Below are 14,075 nucleotides of genomic sequence, written 5' to 3'. Positions count from 1 at the left end.
TGCTATAGTGAACTCTCGAGCTCAGCTCATTTGAAAATAATACCCATTTGCATTCACTGTCCTCTTCTTACAGGGAGGTTTAAATAATAGGTGGATTTATTTGCAGTGTTAAAAAGTTAGTAACAACATAATTATGAAGTAGCTAGTAAGTACGTAGGCTATTAGGTTATACTATTTATTAGTTTAATGAATCTTAGTATTATAACTTAGTTGACATTTGACAAACTCCACTCTAGCCTGCCCTATGACTATGAGTCATGCTCATGACCACTCAAAAGTACCTGTTTTATATTGGGAAGAACGACTCAGTATTCTCTCAGTTCATATGTCACATCGTTGCACAAGACTTCAATCATATGTGGACAGACGCAATAACAGTATGTTGAATCAGAAAACCAGCGGGCTACTGTACATCTCGGGTAGCCTATACAAAACACGACGATTAAAAAATTCTCAGCTGATAGAAAAATACATATTTTCAAAAATGACTGAGCGAGTTGTCGTGCGGTTAATATCGCGTGGCTATGTGCTTGCATTCGGGGGATGGTGGGTTCGAATCCCACCGTCGGCAGCCGTTAAGATGGTTTTCCGTAGTTTCCCCATTTTCACACCAGGAAATGCTGGGACTGTACCTTAATTCAGGTCATGGCTGCTACCTTCCTAATCCTAACATTTCCCACCCTGCGTCGCCGGAAACCTTCGATGTATTAGAGTAACTAGCATTTTTTCTAAGAAAGGAGTTCATAGTATGAAGACCAGATGGCAGCTGCGAGCACTGAATGCTGTTGCTGCTGTCTTACCAGCACATACTACACAGATGCAGTAGGAGCGGTGACCAATGAGCCGTGAATCGGATCACTGTATCGATTCAGTAACGTGAACGGAATCAAATGAATCGATTCAGTAAAATGAATCGAATGTCCCATCACTACTAGCCATGCGTCTTGGTGGGTGTACAATTTTCCAACTGATGAGCCCAACTTAGCACACTGGGGCAAAACGCTGGCAACCAGGAATGAGGTAGCTGGAAAATTTATAATGTCCAATAACGGACCATTCATATTGGTATTACATGTACGGTCATCTGTCTGCTCATGGAAGCATGCAAGTAAATCGAATCTCCGTTGAAGCCAATTTGAAGGTGAACGGAAGCAGTGTGTGGAGTGGAAAAGTGCAGATCTGTGGAACTGGTGCCAGGGTTCAAGTTGAGACCAGTTTTTAAACGATATTGTTGTGTATATCAGAATTATAGTCTATTAAAAATGGGTTGTCGTCCTAATAAAGCTAGCAGCAGTAGTGATAGCAGTGGTGCCAGGTACTGGACGAGGCCGTGCTCTCCGAACGCTTCGTGGACAGTATTGTAAGTGCAGTGGCGAGATAGGTGACGGAAATTGTAGTAAAAGAACTTGAGCGGAGTCTCCAGTTCAATGCCGAATCAGTGAAAACTCGAGAGCCGCGAAAAAGAAATAAAAATCTCAAAGAAGAAGCTGATGCGAAGTGCGACTCCCTGGAACAGTACCAAAGGAGGTCAAGTTTACGTCTGTTTGGTATTGCTGAAAGTGAGGGTGAGAACAAAGACGACATTGTTGTGAGCCTCTGCAATAAACTGGAGGGCAAGGTAACTAAAACTGACATTGATAGGAGCCACAGAATACGACCAAAGGTGCCTGGAAAACCTCGGCCCATCATTGTGAAGTTCACGTCCTTCTGCTCCAGGCAAGAGGTTTTCACACGGAAGCGAAAACTAAAAGGAACACCTACCACGATGCGGGAAGACTTGACTGCAACTCGTCTAGCAATTCTGAAGGCAGCCATCCCTGTTCATGGGCTGAGGAACACTTGGACTGATCACGGGGATGTCATAATTAAGTTGGCAGATGGTACAAGGCGTCGTATCAACCGCATGTGTGATATTCCTAGATTGTAATCTACAAACATCTCCACCCATCATCACATCAATACAGAACTACATTCACTTTTAATGTGAGTACCGAAATATTGTCTTCCCTTGCTTTCATATTAGTAATTCACCACCGTTAATTTTCACTTTTTCTTTCTCCTCTCTACCTCTCATCCTCTCTTTGTCTGTCTGTCTGTCTCTCTCTCTCTCTCTTCCTCCCTCCCATTCATTCAATCTCCCATAACACACTTCCTATCACATCTTTTACTATATCAGATATCTGTTTTCCAAGTATAACATAGCTAGTTAGAACCCTCTAATTTAAAATTAGACTCATTCGTGTGATTTACCTTGTATAATTTGTGGTGTGTTCTGTCATTGTTATTAGCTTTGCATTGTCTTTTATTTCTACAGTAATCAGTATTGTTTGAACTGTATTTAACCGTAGTCCTTTCATTAGTTCTGTTTTAGTTTAATTTTCTGTTCCAAAGTTCTGTTCGTTTTAACACAACAAGGACATGCTTCTGATGACAGCAGGCCTAAGCGCATTCCTTTAATTCCATCCCCTTACCCCCCTGTTCTGTTAACCGCTCCCTTCACACACACGTAGCTGCTAGAGTAAACCCAGGTCCTCTTTCGGCTGCTACTATCTTGAAGGAAACCATGAAATACTTTCCAAGAGCTCTTAATGTTTGTAACTGTAATTGCAGTCTTTGCTGTCCCAAATGCACATGGATGAAATGCATAACCTGTTTTCTTCGCGCCAGTTCCATGCAATTCTTATGTCTGAAATGTGGCTGAGCAGCAAATGCCCCAGCTCAGCTGTTGACATGGACAGGAACGTCCTTCTAAGAAAGACCGCGAGGGAAAAGGTGGTGGGGGGATGGCTGCTTATGTTGCCAGAGACCTCAACCCTCAAGTAATTAACCATTCATCTTCACAGTATGAACGTAAACTGGAGTTTTTGTTTGTAGAAATAACACTGTTTAGAGCGAAATGCTTGCTAGGAGTGGTTTACAAGCCTCCAAAAGTAGGGTATTTGATCGACCTTGAGACTGAAATACTAAACCTTAGCCAGACTATGAACACATTATTAAGATGGGAGACTTCAACACAAATTTGTTAGACAGTACCGCAGCTTCAACTCGACAGTTTCATAATATTTTCGAAGTAACATGACAGTTTTACCCCTCAGACCTACCCAACACACTAACTGCAGTCACACCCTTCTCGATCTAATAATAACAAACAACTCAGCGAAAGTCCTGCAACATGGACAAACATCAGCCCCTGGACTATGTGGACATGACATAATCTACCTGTCCTACCAATTACAAAGCCTGAAACCAAGGACGAAACTATTATCATTCAGGGATCTCAGACGAATTGACGCAGACAAATTGGAAGAAGATGCTTTTTCCGTGCCGTGGATGGAGATAAATCGCGCCAATAATGTAGAGGAAATGGTCTCAACATTTAATAACCTAGTAACGCAACTCTACGATCGGCACGACCCAGTGCATAAGGGAAAAGGTTCCAGAGCTCCTAAACCGTGGATAGATGACGAAATTCGCCACTCAATGGCTAAACGAGACGCTGCTCATAGACGATACAAGCACTACCCAATGGAAGTGAACCACCAGACTTATAAAACACTGCGTAATAAAACGACCTCTAAAATTCGAAGCGCTAGACTACGTTACGCCTATAACTTGATTAGACCTGACGTGCACCCTGCGACGATGTGGAAATCTATGAAATATTTTGGCATCAATAACCAGAAATCTGACAAAGAACTAAATGTTAACGTAGATTAATTATTTAAAAATATCATGATGTTCCATATTGAACTGTATCACAATTAAATTGAAATAACAAATAACGTAGTTCAACCTATTCGATACAAATAAATAAGAAATGTAGTGTTACATTTCTATTTAATTATAAGCGGAAGCGATACCGGTTTCGACCCCAATCTGGGTTATCATCAGCCGAATAAATTGCAAAAACAATGCATGGGTAAATAAGAAATTAAAGAATGAGTCTTTCACAAAAACAGTTGAAGAGGCAAAATAAGAAAATGCGGATTGGCACTGTGCTATTTTAAATCGTAAAATCTAGAGGAAGTAGAAGGTCAGTCACTTATATGAAGTAAGGCGCGATCTTCTGAATAGTAGCACAACACACGCAAAGTTCGGCACTGTGTCTCAAAATGCTTACGAGAAGAGGTGAACAGTTAAGTGAGCCAGCATGCATATATTATCAGACGCGAAGTCACAACACAATTTAATAAATATGAAGTCCCAAAACTGTGTAGAAGTCGAAGACGAGTCGCTTGATTGAAGCGAACTGTTAGCTCCTGAAGGTCAGAGCAACACACTCAATGTCCGGCACTGTGCTTTCAAATGCCGACGGAACTCGGTGAATAGCTTGATGATCCAGCCTGTAATTGTTTCAGTTGCGAAAATGTGTATATTTATATATATAATACTATTTAATATAATTGAAGTATGTAACTAGAATCTTGTAGATTCTTTAGAACAGTTGACTTTTTTTTTTTTTTTTTTACGTGACGGCCTTGACTGTAAAAGCACAGTCCTAATGATGTAAAAGAAGAGGATCCATTTTGGTTTAAAACGCACAAATATTCATGATTAACCACGTTATAATCTTCAAAAACAGTTCATTCACAGTATTTGTTAACATATTTTCTGTGCAATATACCTATTTTAGATGTTATAGTTCAACATTTTATGAGATAATTGTCCAACATTTTACTCTATAGTTTATAAGATTAGAAAGATCACGTATCCATTAATTTTTAAGATTGATATAGACTGATGATGCCCGTAAAAAGGGTGAAACATGTACCTATTTATGTATTATGTATAAATTTTAACCACATGAAATAGTGGATTGTATTGTATTGAACAGGTGGATCTATAAATATTATGATAATATTTGTGATATACGTCATCTTCAATACGGAACCAAAATGAGAATAGTTCCTTGTAATCAATTACATTCGACAGCTCTAGTAAATAGAGTTAAATGTTATGTTAGGAAGCACGTGCGGTGAGAAAATGTATGTGAATAGTTAGAAGAATGAACCAGGGAGTGAAAGGATGTGTAAATTATACTCTGTAAAGAGTGTATATTATATGACTGTTTTAGTTTGGGATTTAGGTGATTAATTCAAAAAGTGAGGGTGAACTACGTGTAGGGGGCCGGTCCTTTTTGCCTGGCCTTCTACTGATACTATAAAGGTAAATAAATAACGAACATCAACACTGTAAGGGAACTGCGTGCATCACGCTCAACGATTTCTACAATCTGGAAGTACGGAGAGAACATTTCATGTATTAACCAAGACCGTGTGCGACATTATTGCTACTTATTTCCTCACTTATTAGTTTATACTTGGCTATCAGTGCCTCTCCACAAATACAGTAGTTATTTCACTTATGTTTAACTTTATTCCGTTAGTTAGCTACATAAGTGTGCAGCCTAAAACCTACAGATATGACATTTTTAGCAACAACAAAAAAGTCTGTGTGACTATCGCCTATAACGACTAACAGTCCCTTCGGAGTCGTCGTAACCGGCCTCGACTGTACTTCTATTTCTAGGAATCTCTAAAGTACCGTCCTCTACTTTCTTAATGTTTAATAAGATACAATTTACAAGTACTCACCTAAGAATTAAAGCTTCACCAATCTTGAGGTTCCAAGTCCAATCTGCTGGCAACTGAGAGAAGACTGGCCGACCTACAATACACCAAAAAATATTAATTAATAGATATGATAAATAATCAATGTACAAGAGCTTTACGCTATCATCAGACATGTGTTCTTTTATTTCTAGGAATATCTAAAGTACCACCCAGTCTAAATTTCTTAATGTTTTCCAGCCCAGCCTACTTGCCATTCTTAGAACAATGAAGCTAGGACATCAATAGATCGATAAAGAAAAATCATGTAACAGGTGTATTATACAAGACAGAACAACAGTACAACTACTATATGCCAACCTTTTTTTGATACCTGGTTTTACAGGGGTGAGGAGTAAGGAGGTAGCTCTCCCTGTTCCAGTTATAGTGCCAACTGAATGGAAATTAAATCTGAATTGAATTGATAATGTGATCGATCGATATGAATTTTCTAAACATTTATTATCTTAAGCCAACAACTGTGTCACACACACACATTATATAACATTTCTCGATGTGAATCTTGTTCCTACCATGAATTCTATACTTTGGCTTTGCTGTGTAAACAACAGTACTAGTACGTAAAGTGTACATCAGATGTCTCACGACGATGCATAACCGATTCATAGTTTGTGTTTCAAAGGTTGCCGATACGAATTTCAAAGATAACCGAGGTCTACCGATTCAGTTCTAGGCAGCTCAGGAATCAACAAAACGTTCACAATCAAAATTCAATCAAGATTCTCAATTAAAATTCAGTAGAGAACCTTAATTTGATTTCATCAATTGAGAATATCAATTCAATAAGCCACTGCTTCATAGGAACACCTATAAAACAATCTGTGGAAAGGACGATAACCACAACTATAACCAAAGCTTTTGTTTGGGGAAATAGAAAGTAATATTCTATTTTTTTGTCTGAATTACAGTGTTACAGGATACCTGCAGCAAATTCTACATTTACATTCATGTAGGTGCTAGACACAATATTTCACGTAGCATTTCTGTCGCACCTATCACGAAAGAAACAATTTCTTTAAATAATTAATACAATGCCAGCAGCAATGTCCAGCTCCCTGGTTAAATGGTCAAGTACTGGCCTTCAATTCAGAGGGTTATGGATTTTATTCACAGCCAGAGGTTCCAACTGATTAAGTCAGTTAATTAATTAAATTAATTCAAGTAAATCAACGAAAATATGCCAACATTTCCATGCATGGTGTGGCATTCGAACAGGTATCTTCCTTTAAATACTTGGGGAGAACAATATCTGAGGATGGCTACCGTCATCAAAGCGTCAAGGTGCGGCTTGGAATGGCGAAGGCAGTATTCTACACAGTGCCTTGAGCCTAGAGCTGAGGAAGAGATTTGTTAAGATATTCTTTTGGTCAGTGGGTTATAATGTGTAGAAATGTAGACGCTGTTAGCCAGTTTCGCTATTCTTATTCAGACATTTCAAATTTGGTGTTGGAGATGCCTGCTTAAGATTCCTTGAACAGACTGAGTCACAAATGCAGAGGTACTCAGTTCGGTTCATGAAGTAAGAGTACTGCTTGGGCAAGAGCGTGAAAGACGACTTGCCTGGATTGGGCACACGCTGCAACACAGAGGGTTACTACAAGGCATAACAGAAGGAAGACTGGAGGGCAAGAATCAAAGAGAAAGACCGCAGCGAAGCAAGAAGTGGGAGTTCACACTTTTGGGAAATTAAAACAGAAGGCCGACGGCTGACAGGCTACAGAGTGGCACACAAATAGTTAACTTTATTTTTCACATAACAATAATTACATTTTAGACATGGGTAGCTTGGACCTTGGAAATACACTTCACTATAGCTCATGTTCAATGCGGCCTCCACTGCGGTGAATAACCTCTTCGAGACGAGTACGCGTGTTTCTGACGACTACGGCACAGGTCCTCGTGAATTTCTCTGCAGAGCTGCACAATCTACGGTTTTGAGATGCTGAAACGAAGAGTTTTTCTTTCAAATAGCCCCATAAAAAGAAATCACAAGGATTTAAATGTGGGATTAAATGGGGCCAAAAGAATCTGCCATTATTGTTGTGCTGTAGGTAACGATGAGACTTTGCACAATCACCAAATACGCCCCTCAAAAACTCAAGAACATTATTAGTTGTGTGAGGTGTTGCACCATCTTGCATAAACCACTGCATACGAATAAGGAGTTCTGTAGCGGGAAGTTGAGGCATGAATTCATTCTCCAGCATGTCCTTGTATCGCTGTGCATTAACTGTCTGATTGAAGAAAAATGGTCCATTTAACCCATGACTTGACAAAGCTACCCATACACTCACTTTTTACCCATATTATAACCTTCCAGTGGCTGCTGGATCAGAGTTAAAGAGAGCACTGGAAGTTTAGGGTAATGTAAAATTAATGAAATCATGCGTCCAGTTGTCGTACGTCCAAGTACGTTAGTAAATGGAATAACTCGCTCAGCTGAATAAATAACAGATAACGGATTGAAGGTACCGATGAATTCGCAAGCTCAGAACCCGTCGTATCTTATTAAGTTACGGTCAGTAACAGGGTGTTATAGTACAATGAGATAATATTGAATAAATATTGCATTTTCTTCAGCGGAAGATGAACAAATATCAATAGATGGCATGAAACATCAATGACGAAAATGTGTAGCGGAGGCCACGGAATGGGTTGGATCAAACAGGCCAAGTTCAGTTCACATACGGCGGACATACATTGTCTATTACGATATAATTTGAGAATCGAGACCCATTATGTGATAGTTGATAGGTACGTCGAGCTATGAAGGTGATGGATTGTTAAACGAGTTCTTCTGCCGAGATCAGTGATTTCAAGACCGTTCTGTATCTTTTTTTTTTTTTTGCTAGTTGTTTTACGTCGCACCGACACAGATATGTCTTATGGCGACGATGGGACAGGAAAGGGATAAGAGTGGGAAGGAAGCGGCCATGGCCTTAATTAAGATACAGCCCCAGCATTCGAACCTACTATCTCCCGGATACAAGCTCACAGCCGCGCGCCTCTACGCGCACGGCAAACTCGCCCGGTTGTAAGAATTGAAACGGGTACACGCCACAACTTGAAACTGTGTGGTTTTCTTATTTTCAATGAAGGTGCAGGCAGCCTTGTGGATACACATGATGTGAGCTCCATTGGAAGCAGTAGAAAACCCAAGCTGGCCAACAGCAACATAGAAAGCAGTTGCAAAACTGAGATTTACTGTGGCCCTGTTTTAATTCTCCTATGTAGAGTAAGTAATAATACTCCTAGGGGCAGGTTGATGGGTCCCTAGCAAGCAAAAAAGAAGGATCTCTCTTCTACGCTACTTCAGGTTTCGTTTTTGTTACCGTGTTTTAGCGGTAGGTAGAGGTGAAAGAAGGTGCGGGTGTGAACAGGTCTCAAGCTACGAAATTAGAGTTCATATAAAAGTAACAACGTTATATTTTCTTTTCAAAACAAAGAAATAACAATCATGGCAGGTACAGAGTAGCAAGGCAACAAAGAGCAACAACAGTATTTACAGGCCTTGGGCTTCGAGTCCCGAACTTCCAATCCTTGAGCAGTTAGCCCGAGTTCACATGTACATAAGGTTTAGAAAAGGGGCAGAAAACCCCAATCATGCCCAGGAGCACTTGCTCCAAATTACACAGTAATACCTCCTAGAGGTACGCAGAAACAAATTTCAAAAGAGCGATCCGCTCTCAAAGTTTTAAGCCTATCACAAGGCCACACCTAACTCTACCTTCAAGCTGTCCTCTAAGGACATAAACACAGGGGTAAAATACCCAACCTACTGAGGTCTATTAAATGAGAAGAAGGTTAATTACATGACCTCTAAAATAACAATTTGAGAGGAGGCGATCTGCACTCCTAATGCATTTGTTCAAAAACCTAATCTGGCTCTAGGCCACTAATGCAAGGGCTAATCCCATACTACAGAGGTGACTTTAGAAAAGAAACAAATTTACATTATGTTAAGGAAGAATAGGTTGTGAAAATAAGTTCACCTCAAAACAATATGAGTGGGAGCTCGAGAGGGTTAAGCACTCTCTATCCCAATATGTAGCTTTAAAAGAGAATAGATGTAAAGAGTAGTTACATTTTAGGAAAAGGTTACATGGTGGAAACGCTTCGAACCCGCCCCGAGAGTTAAACTGCCGACCTAGCAAGAAAAGAAGTTATTAAGAGGCCATTACCTGGTGTTGAACTGCTGGTGAAGAAAGAGGCGCTTCCCGCCCCCTGCTATGTACTTTACACACGAGAGGATGGAACAGAAGTGGCGCAGAGACCCTAAAATCAGCAGTTTATATGCCCTCGCGGAAAGTTCGAGGCGTTTCAGGAAGGAAAACACCCGCCCACAATCTTTTTATTGGTTAATACGGAGAACCCCTACATAAGATGAAGAAGAAACACATTATTGGTGGAAAATTAATTAAAGAAATTCGGGATTGGCTAGATTCAAAACAAGGGGAAAGAAAGGGTTAATATTGCCAACTTAAACAATGACTGAAAGAAATTTAGCAAAGAACAACTTTTGAAATTGAATTTTCTCCCGAAAAACAGTTCTTTCACTTCGCACTAGGGTGCACCGTTGTTGATCTTCAGTAGTGTCCTCTAGAAGAGAAAGTTCACACTTCTTACTACAAGCAAAACAAAAGTACGTCGAAAATGACACAGTTCAAAAACTCAAAAATTTCCACGTAGTGACATCTTCTGAGAAACTTAAAAATCAATACCGTAGATAAAGTTCAGACTTCCTCCAGCAGAGGAGTTTCCACTGGCGCACCTTTTAAATTAGCGGCGTGGAGGTGTACCGCCCGGTACAGTTTTACATCATTATTATATGCTTTTTCACCCACTTAACCTACAAAGGCTCTTAGGAAGTAACACCAGAAACTGAAATGATTAATGTCGATGACAAGGACCTGCAGCTCAACTTAGAAGCAACAAGTCACCGACTGACCAACAAAGTCTTATTTTCTCACATACCGTATTTAGATACTATGGTATGATAGTGGGTGTCATTTCTAATCCCTTAGACTCTACCATAATTAAAGCAATATGCCAAATCAATTTAAAGAAGTAGTAAAATAAATTATACGCGATCTTCAATCAATATACATATATAATACAGTGTTCTCCCCAGAAATTTTTGTCAGTTGGGTGGCAGAAATGAGTAGCCGGGCGGGGAATACGACATTAAAAAAAAGAATATGATAACATGTCAATTTATTCCTGTGCCGCACCTCATTACCTCCATACCTTGCTTTTGTATTTTACAGATATCACATTCTTTACGATATTATAGGTCTGTCTGTTATAGCTGCTTAGTGTTCTCTGTGTCAGACTTGACGTGTAGTTCGTCCCGATTAGACAGATGGCACCTCGTGTAACAGAGAATTGCCAAAGCATTTCTTTCTAGCTCACCTTTGATTTGAGTTACCTCTGGTCTGACAATAAAAAGTTTGGAGAAAAGATGGAGACGTTGACCTGCGAGATGGCTTTCGCCTCGTACAAATGGTACTATAAAAGATTTAAACATTATTTTAAATGCCTCCCTATGTTGAGAGTCGTAAATATGACTATTTCAATTTCGAAGTATTTATCCTACTTATCTTTTCTCGGTTTGCCATAGTTATGCTAGTTTGTTTACTGAGAGATCCCTTGTTTAATGTATTACTCTTTATAATTTTGCTGCAGACTAATTTCACTGTCCTTCCTTTCTTTTCATGTCTGCTTATGTGTACTCGTTCCTGCAATACAGCGAAAGGTGGCACCAATCCGATTAATTTGTGTGTGTGATGAGCTTGCCTGTTTTGATTGGAGACCTTTTAATTCTCTGTATCTTCAACGTTTTGGCTCAAGCTTATTTCTTACGTTGTGGTTACGATTCATGTTCGCCTGAATGTGCGATATGAATACGTGTTATGCGGTGTGCAAGTTATTTACGTTATGTGCTTAGACTGGATGGGCCAGGCCTCTTTGCGGCAATCTAGGTTTTTGATCTGTGCTCTCAGGTCAAGCTCATGAGCCGTTGACTGAATCATGTTATGTTGTTACGATTTTTGTTGTAACGTGTCTTGCTATTATATTTTTATACCCTCTGCTTCACATGTTCGGTCTCTGAGTGTGTGTGGGTGCGGAGTGGTTATCGGACCTGTGTTACTTTTCAGAGTCTTATGGATATTTGTTTTTTTTGACATTATTCTTATTTTATCTTGCTATTGTTTCCAGCTTCCTCAGATTATAAATATATTTATTTTGGGATTTTCCTCTCATTTTACTTGCTTTTTGATTCATGTTTATTTGTTTCTGTAACTATGGCAACTCCTTCCTTACCCTTTTGTATTCCATATTTGTTTACTTTTCTGCCAGTCTTAATTCACTGGCATCTTTGATATACGAGGACGTAATTTCTATAGGGATTGTCGGTAGCCATATTTTTTTGAAATCTGCACGTTATATTGGGGAGCTGTCAGATTTGATTGTGGGAAGGCGGTTACTTTCACCTCGAGATAGTGAATGGTCCCCTTTTAAGAAAGAAATACTTTGGATCAGATACAAAGAAAACAAACTGATAAGTAAAGTGATTTTTACTGTGGTTGGAGCATCGTTACACATTACGTATGTGAGTATTTCAATTCCCTGTATCTCCATCAGTTTGTTTTTATGCTAATCTTCAGACTGTTTCCCTTTGCTTTTATGTTAACAAACTCAATTTAAATTGACCTCTGCTCTACGTTATTGTCTCTCTGTTTTGGAGACATGCCTTTTATAATTAGTTCAATAATCTAAGAAGCGCGGATTCAGCTCCTGGCAGTTATTAGCCATTTTCGACCGATCCAAAAAGGTAGATAGTACATTCCCCCCAGGGCATTAACAATATCAGACAGATAAACATTAGCTGCAAAACTGAACTATTTTAGTGTTGTCACGAAGAAGACATAACAGAGTATTTTGAACTTCTAGTGTTCTACTGCTCATTCATTATCACTCAGTTGCTGTGGAGTGCCAGACGGTTTGTTAGGTCCAACAGAAAAGAGTGCTCGCATGCGATCCACGCTAATCCAGACACCGCTCGCGCATGGCACCACGTGCTAAGTTACACATTTAAACTCCGATATAACTTGGGCAATTATGCTGAAAATAATAAAGATTTTTCACTGAAATACTTGACAGTATTTACATTTGAATTTGGAACACACAATGACTCAAATATGTATTAATATTACGTAAACCAAGCGAGTTGGCCGTGCGGTTAGGGGCGCATAGCTGTGAGCGTGCATTCGGGCGATAGTGATTTCGAACCCCACTGTCGCCAGCCCTGAACGTGGCTTTTCGTGGTTTCCCATTTTCACACCAGACAAATGCAGGGGCTGAAGGCCACGCCGCTTCCTTCCCACTCCCAGCCCTTTGCTATCCCATCGTCGCCACAAAACCTGTATGTGTCGGTGCGACGACGTAAAGCAACTTGAAATAGTATGTAACTAGCACATATCTAGGTTATGATAGTACTTGGTATAACACTGTAAAATATCTAAGGCCCCTTTTCTTCAATAAAAATAAACATCGTTAATGACGCACGCTTACGGCTATTGCATGATTATTAATTATTGAAATACACGGTAACTCCCGTACTTACAGCAGCAATTATTATTCAACGCAAATCCATAGCTGATGCTTGATATTTCTTGAATGCGTAAAGCCATACTCGTTACTCAAACCGGGGTATTTCAGGTTTTACAATACTACACACAGACATTTATTACTGAATAATCATACTAACGATATTAACACTATGATTATTATTATTATTTACAACAACACACGTGTATAAACAGATTAAGCAGATAAAAAATTGCAGCATCTTCTTCTTCTTCCTGTACGAGTTCTTCTTCTAATTCTTATTCTTCCGCTAAATATTTGAATGGGCTAGGTATTGTACTTGACACCCAGTTTCGATAGGGATTTATCACGCAAAACTTGTCCGGTAGGCAGCGTAAAGGTAATACCCGGTATGCGCTTTCCGCTGCTCGATTGTTTTACATGAGACTTTTATGGAGCATTCCTGCATTTCATGATCATCGAAACGAAACTTTTGCTTTAAACGCATGAAAATGCATATTCTGTTAATTTTTTTAACAAGGCGGGAAATGGTATAGGTGCGTGACGATTGCGAATTTGGAAGCATAATTGAAGAAAAGGGGCAGAAAAATATCCGGAAGAAAGCAAGAGTTGATTGAAAGGTAAGGACAAAATGCAGCAACTCCTTCTTTTAGCGTTTTTGTTAAGATTGAATTCGTTAAGTACAAAAAGCACTTTGAAAACATTCCTAAAACGGTATTTTTCTTTTCTTTGCAGGTTAGAGGCGTGCATAAGGCACGAGATTGGTGTGACAGCAGTGCCTGGGGCTACATCCAGTACGACTGAACTTCATTTCCCTGCAGCGCACGAGTTTCA

The 14,075-nt window shown here is 39.6% G+C and overlaps 1 long non-coding RNA gene across 1 annotated transcript in view; it reads right to left on the bottom strand.

Annotated features, from left to right (window-relative positions):
* LOC136882338 (uncharacterized) overlaps positions 1-13,457 on the bottom strand; it is a 39,417-nt gene extending 25,960 nt beyond the window's left edge. The window contains exons 1-2 of the long non-coding RNA XR_010861145.2: positions 13,258-13,457; positions 5,595-5,667 (exon numbers count right to left, since the gene is read on the bottom strand). This is a non-coding gene — a long non-coding RNA (uncharacterized lncRNA). The remainder of the gene's footprint in view (positions 1-5,594; positions 5,668-13,257) is intronic.
* Between the last annotated feature and the right edge of the window lie 618 nt (positions 13,458-14,075).

The sequence above is a fragment of the Anabrus simplex genome, chromosome 10, assembly GCF_040414725.1.
Source record: "Anabrus simplex isolate iqAnaSimp1 chromosome 10, ASM4041472v1, whole genome shotgun sequence".
NCBI lineage: Eukaryota > Metazoa > Arthropoda > Insecta > Orthoptera > Tettigoniidae > Anabrus > Anabrus simplex.
The sequence above is the reverse complement of the archived record's forward strand: the minus strand, read 5'-3'. Positions and strand labels throughout refer to the sequence as shown.